We start from the raw sequence: 11,130 nt of genomic DNA on the forward strand, positions 1-11,130 counted from the left end.
CACCACTAAACTGTGCCCCCAGGTGCCAAATCCACATGCATTTTGAACACTTCCAGGGATGGTGATTCCATCACTTACCTGGGCAGCCTATTCCAATGTGATGGTTACCTTCTCTGTTAAGAATTTTTTTCCTAATATCCAATCTAAATTCCCCTGGATCAAGGACATCCCTTGATGTCAAGTAAATAGTTTCTGATAATCCTTTCCAGCAGTTCTGCAAGAGCCAAGCAGCTCTTTCTTGCTTGAGAAAAGTGCTTTTTGGTGTCTTTTGGGACAATGTTTTCTTTTTTTTTGCATTAGGTACTTTCCAAAAGAAGCATTATTTATTCATTTATTTCACTTTCTTTAAATCCACGTCCCTTAGAAGTAACACAAAACCATTATAAGTGACAAGTTCGAGCTCTTGTAGAATGGAGGACCCACAGAATTTCACTCAGATTCCTGTATTTGGAACTTGTTCTTTTTTTTCATGCAATCACAATTGCTCACATACAAGACAAATAAAGTAATGCCTTCAGCCATTATTTATTGAACCTGTGGTTGCAAGGTTTCTAAAAAATTTGTAAAGCTTTTCAATGAATTTTAAAATGTAATGTGCATTTAGATTCTCCAGCAAATCATGCAACATTTAAGATCAAGGGGGTTTTGATTTTTAGTAACTTATGCTTGCTACTGCCTTTTTGGGTTTTTGGTAGGAGATTAATTAGAAGCAACTGCAAAACCAACACTGAACTTATTGAGTGGATTTCCTATCATCTTTGTGATGATAGGAAATCCACCAAAACATCATAAATGTTTTGCAAGTGTTCTACATTTAGCAAAGCAGCCTTCTGTTCTGTGACTGGGCTCCTAGAAACTATTATCATATAAATAATAATTAGATGGAAGTTAAAACCAGCATGACTGTACTGAACAAATATACATGATTGCAAATGTGTCTGTATCAGTAGGAGAGAAGGAAAGTGAATCCACTTCAAATGTTCTGAGTTTTACACCTCATTAGTTGGAGATGATTGTTTAATGGTTTGATAAAGGGAATTTTTCTCCTTCCTCAATCCACTTGTTTCTTTTCCTGTATTTAGTAATTGACTGCAGTTGAGAGTTCTGCTGAATTTCTTAATTTATTTTCTAGAAGATTTTATCTTCAGGCTGACTGGTGTTTGTGGGCTCAACCTCACACTATCCATAGCATAAGATGCCAGTCTTCCAACACCACTTCTGGTTAGAGACAGACACTTGGGCTGTCAGCAGTGGGGTGTATTCTCAGTTTCAAGGACATACTTTTGAAGTCTTTGAAGACAAGGAGCATCACAACAAATTTGCAGATAGGAGATTATAGACAAAGCATTGCAGAGATCAAATAAATGCTTTCCTCAGTCTCGTAAGCTACATGTTAATTAAGTCAAATACTAAAAAGCTGTTAAATATTGTTATCAGCAGTTGCTTAGGCAAGGCCCCACTTCTATACATTTACAACATATGTGGAACAAATGCATTTACAGTAACATTGGTAAACTTTCAGTGAATATAGGTAACCTTTTTTTAGAATTCCTATATCATGAGTAGTAGCTTTAGTGAATTTTCATCCTTCCAAGGGCCAAGATTTAAAAGGGGGAAAAATCAAAACAAAATATAAGACTAAAATCTTTATTGAAGGAGCTGGCGTTCATGCCTACATACTATCATTTTGTTCTTTCAGTTCTAGGTGTTGGTAACTGAAATTTCCCTTCCACAGAGCATGTGGCTACAGTAACAATGTGTCTGTCTCCTTAGTATTTGTTGGCAGACTAGTTTGCTTTTGTTTGCATAAAGTAGAAAGGAGCTTTAAAGGCAGTAGTCCAGTGTGTGTGGTGCATGGAGCACTATTAAAGTGGTTCAGACACTGCTGGCAGCAGGAGTCAGCAAAGAAACCATCTCATTGGAACAAAACCAGCTGTCTGCCAGCACCATAAACTTTAGGAAATGTTGTGGGTGATTAGTTGCTACTCCTAATGTGTGAAAGTTGGCCTGTCTGCATATAGGCAAAATAAACTCCCTTTTACTTCTTGCTACTCATATATAGAAATCACAGGACATTATGGGATTGATTATGAGCCATAAAAGCCAGGAAGTTCAGGTTTAGAGGGAAAACCATGGCAATGACTGTCTCTTTCTATTTAGATGTCATTGCATAAAAAGCTAAGGTGAAATGAAAAGGAACAGGAAACAAACCTCATATGGGAATGGGACAAAAATCTCTAATGGGAAAAGCAACTCAGTCAGGAAGGAACACTCAAGCATATAATATAAGGCACCTGGCCTCTCTGAAACTTTTGGTTTTTTAAGTAAACCTTAGTGGTTCTGGAACAATAGTAAAAGAACAGTCCAGCAAACACATATTCTGCTGAGTGTCACATAGATTTTTTTTCCCAAAGACAGACATCCTTCCCATTTCCACCATCCCACCAGTTCACATAGTCTGAATAAACAGCACTTCAACAAAAGCAAGAAAGAATATGGATTGATTGCAAAGAAAATAATAAAAAGGGTGTTTTGTTACGAAACCATTCAGTTACATTTTTTGGGGATAAACTGTTTTGAAGGCCATCTCAAAATTAAAAATCTGTGAGTGCAAATGTGGGAATTTACCATGAAGTGAATTTATCCTTGTTTTGTGCTGCAAGGCAGTTTGAATATTTCCTTTCTGTGAGGGATTTTTTTTTCCTGAACTGAAATAAATGTGAAAACTAAGGGCAGAAGGTGGGGCTATTTTATTTTTTTCTTTTATATACCTCTGAGTCTTCTGCTTTAAGCAATCACAACAAAGATAAATATTTATATAGCACCTGCCAGTCTATGGCTTAAAAGCACTTAACATACTTTAATATATAGTATTGCACAGAAATATAAAAAATACAGTTCCAGGGTGAAAAGCAATTTCTGGCTGATAGCCATGCTGGAAAACAGAAAGTAAACAGGATTTAGAGCAAAGTAAACCAGAATTAATTCCTAGTAAGAATAAGTAAAAGAGAAAAGCTAATATTTCCACTGCTGAAAACTTTGTCAGTGGGAATTTCAAAGCTTGCTTTTTCTTATCTTTCATAAACAGGCTGTAAATCTTAGGCCTTAAAAAGTAAATGGATGGCTTAGTACTCTAACAAAGGACAAGACTTCATTCCCACAATTTAGTAAGATACAGCCATGGAAGAAATTGTAAGATCTGAGTCTAAGTGCCTGCAAAGGGTTAAGAGGGGCTGTAGAAATGACTTATGCTTTTGACTAAGCAATAAAACTACATTCTTGGGTGGGGGGAGACTGCAATATTTTGGCATGCTTTTTCCTCACAAAAATGTCACAAAAAGATTTTCTTTCCTTCAGCATGATCCACTTTATTGTATTTGCAAGAAAAGAAAAGGAAATGAAGACTTTTACTCTCGGAAATGCCAGTTTTTCTTTCTAATGCTAGTCAGCAGTCCGGTGATTACGGGGTCATTCTTGGGAGAACACCAGGATTAGCAGATGGTATCAGATAGAAGTTTTGATTTGTATTTTTTATTCTTACTGGTCAGTATTGACTAACAATTTACTGAAGAAATCCAGCAAGCAACAGAACCAGAAGCTTTAGATAAAAGACCTAGGAGTTTCTCCAGAATCATACAATCATTAAGATTGGAAAAGACCTCCAAGATCATGGAGTCCAATGTTTGACTGAACACCACCACCATGTCAAATAAACCACAGAACTAAATGCCACATCCAGTAATTTCTGAAACACTTCCAAGGGTGGTCCATCCACCACTTTCCTTGGCAGCCCTTCCAATGCTAAAGTCACATTCATACTGTGAAATGCATACTTAAGTGTTTGTGGAAAATAGGACAGCTCCAAGAGGAAGGCGTGAAAGAGAATCCGTCTCATAGGACTGATTTATTCCATAAACATAGGAAAACTGCTAACTTTTGCATGTGTAACCTTAATTATAGCAGAATTTAACTTTTTTTTTTTTTTTTTTACTTTTAAGGCAGTTAGGAGGTTTTATACTTAGTAGTGAGACTATTTTGAGAATCAATTTAAATATCTGAAATAATTATGCATATATAGTAGAAATATGCTAAATTTAACCTTTGAAGTAGTGCTTAGCTCTTCACTTCCAAAATGAAAACAAATTAATAAAAATTACTCTGGATCAAAGAGGCATACTTAGTATTTCACTCTCAGCAGAGAAACACCTCAGACCAGGGTTGTAAAGGTACCTGTTCTGTAATAAGGAGCTTTGGTCCCTGACAACTTCAAATGATATTTGACAAATTCTCCATCCCCCCTCTTTGATCCCTGTGACAGACGGTCCGAAGTTTCCTTCATTTGCCTCACAGCTGTCGCAGGGACCCTGAAGACCCCTGACACAAGTTCTGGCCTGGCCGAGGTGGACGCGGACGCTTGCCCAGTGACTGTTAGCAGGTGCGCTCGCTGTGCTGCTACAGAACGCTGCATTCAAACAGGTTGTGACAAGCGGTGGCTTGTACCCGCATGCCAGAACCTGCTTCACAGACCAAGGGTCTCTACACAATGGTCCATCAATCTTGCCCACCTTCTGACCAGATGCCACTTGCTTTGGATAAAGACTGTATAAACTGTCACCCTTTGGGAAGACTTCAGCTAACCCCCACAGACGATGGCGAATCCATGTGGCTGGACCATCGAGGATGTCGTCTCGGACAGTGGTAGTTATATTCCCCTTTCCCTCTTTTATCTCTACTTTTTATTTCCCTTTTCTGTCCCCTCCATCACATTTGCTGTTGGTACCTAAATAAATGTGCATTTGTTATGATTAAACTGATAGTCCCCTGCTGTTTGCCTTTTTGCACTTTTGGGATCGGTTAACGAACCATCACGACACCCCGCACGAGCAGATCGTGACAATCCCTCAGAGTCAGTAGGAAGCAATTTATTAATTGCCAAATATACTAATCCAAACAAGCAGGTACAGGGCAATATGTGCTATGTCAAGACACCAACCCTGGTCCCAGAATATTCTAGCTCTGTGGGCACAGCATTTACTCTCAGTTAATCTTTTCCCCACTCTTCCTAGGACAGAGGGTTGTTGCTAGCCCAAGTTGACTCCTGTTAAGGTGCCATAAGTTCCAGAGCCAGCTACAGATCTCTAAGCAAGCATTTCGTGCTTTGCCATGACTCCCTAAGCTCATGGACACAGCCTCCAGCACATGGGACAACTTGGTCTGTCTTAGCCAAGCCAGCCTTCTGTCACCCAGCCTGAGCTGGTGCTCCAGCATTGCTGAATGTCAAACCTACTTACTTCCAGGTACATGACCCAAGGAAGAAGTGAGGCACTGGAAAAGCATCACCTGGCTGTATGATGCTCTTTGGTCTGGAACCCTGACTTGCAGGTTAGGAAAGAATGGAGAGAAAAGCAGTCTTTGCCCTGTCCTGCTGAAGCTGGGCCACAGGAATGCATGGTGCTGGCTGCAGTATGCACAGGAAATCTCTAGCATAACTGCTGTGGCATTTCCTTCCGAGGTGGGAGACTTCCATTTTGTTCCTGTTCCCAAGGCTGGTAATGTACTGTACATTGGAGAAAAGTAAATAAAATACATCAGCAGAGATGGGAGAAGGAGTGGGAATGCAGAGCTTTCTTTTCCTAATTGCAGCAATGTCTCTCTTCTGCCTTCTGCCTTTACATGTTAATTTTGCCAGGGTTTGCAGGATGGGGTCAGCCTCCTTAGGTGTAGGAGTGAAAAGCCCTGACCCTTGATTTTCTGTTTCTTGTTAAACTTTCTAAGCACATTTAAGATGCACCACAGTACCACAAGTGGTATTCCCACAAGTTCTCAGGCATTTTTCACAAGAAAAAAAGAAAGAAGTGCTCTGAGACATCTGTGATTACCAATATAGGGAAGAGGTAAGAACTTAAGGCCTTCTCTAGCATTTTTTGGTAGCAAATACCAGCTGTTGCCTCTTCTGTGTGGTAACTACTCTGAAACCTATTTGTCAGCATTTAATTCTCATTATACTTTTAAAAGGATATTTAAGGATGTAACATGGGTTGTAAATTGCACAGAAGCCTAAAGGTTACATATGGTAATGCTACCAAGGAGCGTATGCTGTTTTCCAGATCTGACCAAATGTTTTATAGGGAAGGCATTTTATTCAATTCTCTAATGTTCTTTTATGTAAACAACATAAACAATAACATTTTTTTAGAATTGCCATTGCAAAATAAGACCTTTCCATGCTCGAAGGGCCTCTGAGCATTCCCGACACAGTATTGCTATGCCGAAGGACATACTAATGCAAATAGGAATGATGGTAAAGAAAGCAAAGAAAATATCAGGTCAGAAGAACAAAACTGTGTTTCTTCTAGCTCCATCAACTTGGCTATATTTTCTTCCTGACAGCGACTTTGAAATGGCTAAAGAATTCCTTCAACCAACTCTTCCTGTGACCTAAATGCATAATTGATGAAAATGTATTGTTTACATGAAAGCCTCATACAAACCACCAGGAAAGCATCACAGATTATTTTTTCCTCCTTTTGCCACTATGTTTTTACAGATGTGATATGTGGTTTAAGGAGCCAAAGCAGACAGTTGTGCTTTAGCTCTGCCAAATACTCCAAACAAAGAGAAAGGTTTTTTTTCCTTTCCTCTCCCTTTCCTGACAGAACATATATAGCTAAAATAAATAAATACATAAATAAATATATTTTTAAATAGCTTTTAATTGGCAAATCTATGAAAATTAATGAGGCAAATTATACATTTAGAGCAAGCAGTTACATAGCTTTGATTGCTGCAAGAATCAGAAGTCCGCGCACAGCGAGGACCCCGCGGCGGCCTCTGTCAGCCGCAGCACGGCTGGTGGCCCCGGCGCTGCCGCCGCAGCCATGCCGAGGGCTGGATTGCCACCTAGCGGGACCCCGTTGTTCCAACCCCTGGAGCTGTTAAACCCCTGCTCATTGTCCTAACGCTGATTAATAAATACTGCAGCTAAATTTAGAGCCTGGAGCAGCGGATCACTAAACACCCCGAGCATTCGGTGTGGCACAGAATGAAATCACAGAATCACAGAAAGGTTTGGATTGGAAGGCACCTTAAAGATCCTCTAGTTCCACCCCACCTGACAGGGACACGCTCCACTTGACCAGATTACTCAAAGCCCCATTCAATCAGGCCCTGAACACTTCCAGTGATGAGGCATCCACACCTTCTCTGGGAAACCTGTTCCAGTGCCTCGCTACCCTCACAGTAAAGAATTTCTTCCTAATATCTAGTCTAAATCTACCGTCTTTCAGAATAAAGCCATTACCCCTTGGGGAGTGTTTGCCCCAACATGTTGCAGATGTACCCAAAATATCAGTTGCTAGTTCAGAGGCAGCACAGAGTGCCTATGTGGCACTGCTAGCTCTCCTTATCACAGGAGGATGCTGGCCTCTCTCAAGTGTCCTCTGGTACTTGAACACTGTTATAACTGATAATATCTTCTCTTTGAAGCTCAGAGAAAATGTAAATGTAAGGAAAACCATGGGGCCCTCTTGTCAGGGCAGGAAAGATAGACCATGGCTGTTTGCTGTGATAAACTGCCAGCCTCTTGTGCTCAGTGCACATGGAGTTGTGGTAGACGCAGCCACGGATTTGGTTTTCCATTGATCTGAGAAAGGCAGACTTTGTGCAACTGCAGAAAAGCTAAATGAAATTCCCGGTGTGGCCATGTGGTGTGATGCAGTTACTCACTGAATACTCCTCCCCTGACCAACTGGGAGCTTAGCAGGAGGGAGCAGAGGGACAGAAGAGGCCAGTCAGAAAGACTTCTGAGGACCAGCTTAAAAGTCAGTCCCAAGAGGGTGTATCATCAGCCAAGTATCACAGTTCTCCATCTTTTTCCTCTGTGCATTCCTCTTCCCAGAGCCCTGTAGCCAATGAAGGTGGGAGGAGGCAGTGGAGCAGTGGCCTCCAGCTCTGCTGGGGGGGAAGTGTCTGTGCTGCTGCTCCAGCTGCTGTTGGAGTGTCACCAGGTAGAGAGGAGCACCTGCTGTTTCTGTGTGTCAGCAAATGTAAGCACTGCTAAGGCTGCTTTCATTCCTGGACTAATGTATATGTTCATGAAGAATGAAAAAGCTTCAGTAGAGGCAAAAAAAATCATAGCCTCATGAATGGGGCATTATTCTGAGAAAAAAATGGATCTTGGCAAAAGGAACTCCTCCTGTCCTCTGTATTGTTGAATCTTGAACAGCAAGAAGGCAGAATTCTATCACGAAGCCAGAAAAAGAGCAAATAAGGCAATATATGTTACTGTGGTCTGTATGTACCAGGCCATCAGATGATCAAGCTGGCCCCTGGTTCTAGTCCCTCAATGGTTTGTCTTTTACAATTCAGGAGCACTGAATATTTATTTGGTGGAAACAATGCTGGTAGCTAGACTGTAGCTTAGCTACTGACTTCGTTGCTGCCAAATTTGCATTCTGTGCAGAAGTCCCAAGTGAACAGAAAGAGCAGATGTGTTGATTTGTTTGGGGGTTCTTCAGTTATTAGAGAAAAGCTGCAGCAAAGAGGCAGAATGGGTTGGGACTGAATGAGTAGAAAAACAGCAAAGTGAGAAAAGGAGGAGGGGATGGAGGTGTTAGTTACCTGCCCTACCTGGTTATCCTTATGCAGAAGGAAAACTGGTACTCTTGGAATGGTGGTTATTTATCTGGAAGGAAGCAGCCTGACATGGAGAGATTTACTAAGCAGGAGTTGTTGTAGTCATCAAATGAGCACGGATTTCTATTGCCTAAACCTGGCTTGACAGAGAGAAAAGGAATGGTTTCATGTATGTTCCCACAGGCTTGGAAAAAAGAGGTGCAGAGTAGCTTATGATTTATTCCTTGTGTTTGGGTGACTAGTACTTTGTAGCAGTGGTCCTTAAAAGTTCAGACAGGGCCAAAACATAAATCAGCATCAATGTTAATTATCTATGATGTGAAAAATCTTCAGGCAGACTATTTATACCTTTGTTGTACCTCTAATTATTATACCATTTGAATTAATTAATTGGGTAAATAAAATTATTATTATTATTATTATTATTATTATTATTATTCAACAGGTGCTTAAATGAGAGATTAAAAATTAAAAATTAGTACAATAATCTAAATTATAATTGATCTCAAGCAGTGTCTGCATGTTTAAATATTCTGGCCAGTGACAAATAGTTGTTAGATTTTAACTTCAATTACATGAAGCAAAATACTATGTTCAGGCTAGAGCAAGGCCTAAAAATGTGATGAACATCCCAGTATCTGAAATATGAGAGATTAAGCAGAAGCCTACGTTTCCTATAACAATTTAGATACAGATTCTGCATCTCAATGTGATTCAGAATAGCAAGCTGAGTTATCTTTAAGTCTACAAATGTCCCTTTTAGGAGAATGCTCCTTCTGGCTTGGCAGAAGGCCCACCAGAGCAGCAGCTGGCAAAGAAGGAGCTGCACTACGGTAACTTAATGAGCTGCACTTAAATCAACACCTACAAGACCTGTATTGCATGGATATTTACCTAACAAAGAGTCTCTAACCATGAGGTCACTGTGAAAAGGGGAAGGGCTGGTGATGGCACATATTGTGTTTCTTTCCTGAATCTCACTGCTGACTGGGGTAATTTTGGAGCCTTGGTAGAGTTTGTGTCCTCTCCCTCATCCCTGAACCACAGCAGAGCTTAGGTGCCTCTCTCTCTCTTCCCAGGCTTGGGGACTTCAATGATCTGGTTGCCCCCTGTACATAATTCAGAAATTTTGGATTCTAATGGTCACATAATCTGAGAGGTAAGTAAAATTTGTCTTTAGGCAAATTGCAAATTTGAAAATTATTTAAACACAAATATATTTTATAAATCATAAGGCTTCACAACCTTTCAATCTTACCTGTTGGGAATCTTGGGAAGTAGAGAACTACAGTTCATCTGACTTTTTAATTATTTGGAATGGTGCTTTTGCCTGGCACAATTATGGCATCCACTCATTTTTACTGCATTTATCAAAGAAGAAATGCTCAACTAGCATTTAATGCACTAGTCCTGTAGCACTGCACATCAAATTGTGCATGGCCACAGTCCAGCTCTTGCTAGCAAGTGTAGGAATAGTGAGCTTACTTCAGGGAAAAAAAGTTGTCTTTTAGAATGCATTAGGAGAGAAAAGCAATAGCATTGGTTGCAGTCAATATAATATTTTTTATTATTATGGTTGCAGTCAAGATATTATTTTATATTTTAGGGATTACTCCTTCCTAGTAGTGAGACCAGCCAGTGCATGGTATGGTTCTCCTGAAAGTGGGATGCCTTTGTGGACATATGTTTGTGACAATAAAGACGCTCTTCCTAGCTAATATAGTTGATTGTGTAGTTTCCTAAGCAATCTGCACATTTTATTCAGTGCCCTTTACTGAATCTTTGTGGTCTAAGACTGGTTAATCTGAAGGGTATGTAACATCAGCTGGCCACAAACAACGCTCTAAATGCTGTTCAAGCCAGGAACAAATCATCAGGCTTTGCAAATCCCCACAGAGAGTTGTGCACTGATTGTTCAGACTGCACAATCACTTCTCAAATGAAACACAGTTGAAGTGCCAAATACTGACTCTCACCAAGTTGGCTCTTACATATGGTTATGTCTTCCTAAACAGTTACCTGCTGCAGCTGGGGAAAGCCAGTAGGAACACTCAGATTATTTTAATCCTGACTATATTAAATAATTCTGAAGAATAACAAGGGTTGAAATCATTAACTGTGCTAAAACAGGGTTTATAATGTGCTCAAACTGAGAATATTAATTATCCTCAGAATACAATAAGGTTAAAGGAGGGATGGAGAGTTAACCAAATGCTGCAGCTACAGGTCAGCAGTTCCTGTCTCATTCTGCCTAAGAGCCCGTAACTGCTTTAGGATAGAGCTCTCACAGTCACATCCCAGCTCCAGACTGACCTTACTGCCATGTCACTAGTTACTGGTTGAGATGGTGAACATACTAGACTGATCTGTGAAATGCAGCAGCTATTTTTCTCAGAAGTTCATCTTTTTGATATTGCATTAAGATAGTGTGAGGACTTCAAGAAGCACAATAAACAGTCTCAAACACTGTCAAACAAGAAAGTTCCCACAAGGGAA

The sequence above is a fragment of the Anomalospiza imberbis genome, chromosome 2, assembly GCF_031753505.1.
Source record: "Anomalospiza imberbis isolate Cuckoo-Finch-1a 21T00152 chromosome 2, ASM3175350v1, whole genome shotgun sequence".
NCBI lineage: Eukaryota > Metazoa > Chordata > Aves > Passeriformes > Viduidae > Anomalospiza > Anomalospiza imberbis.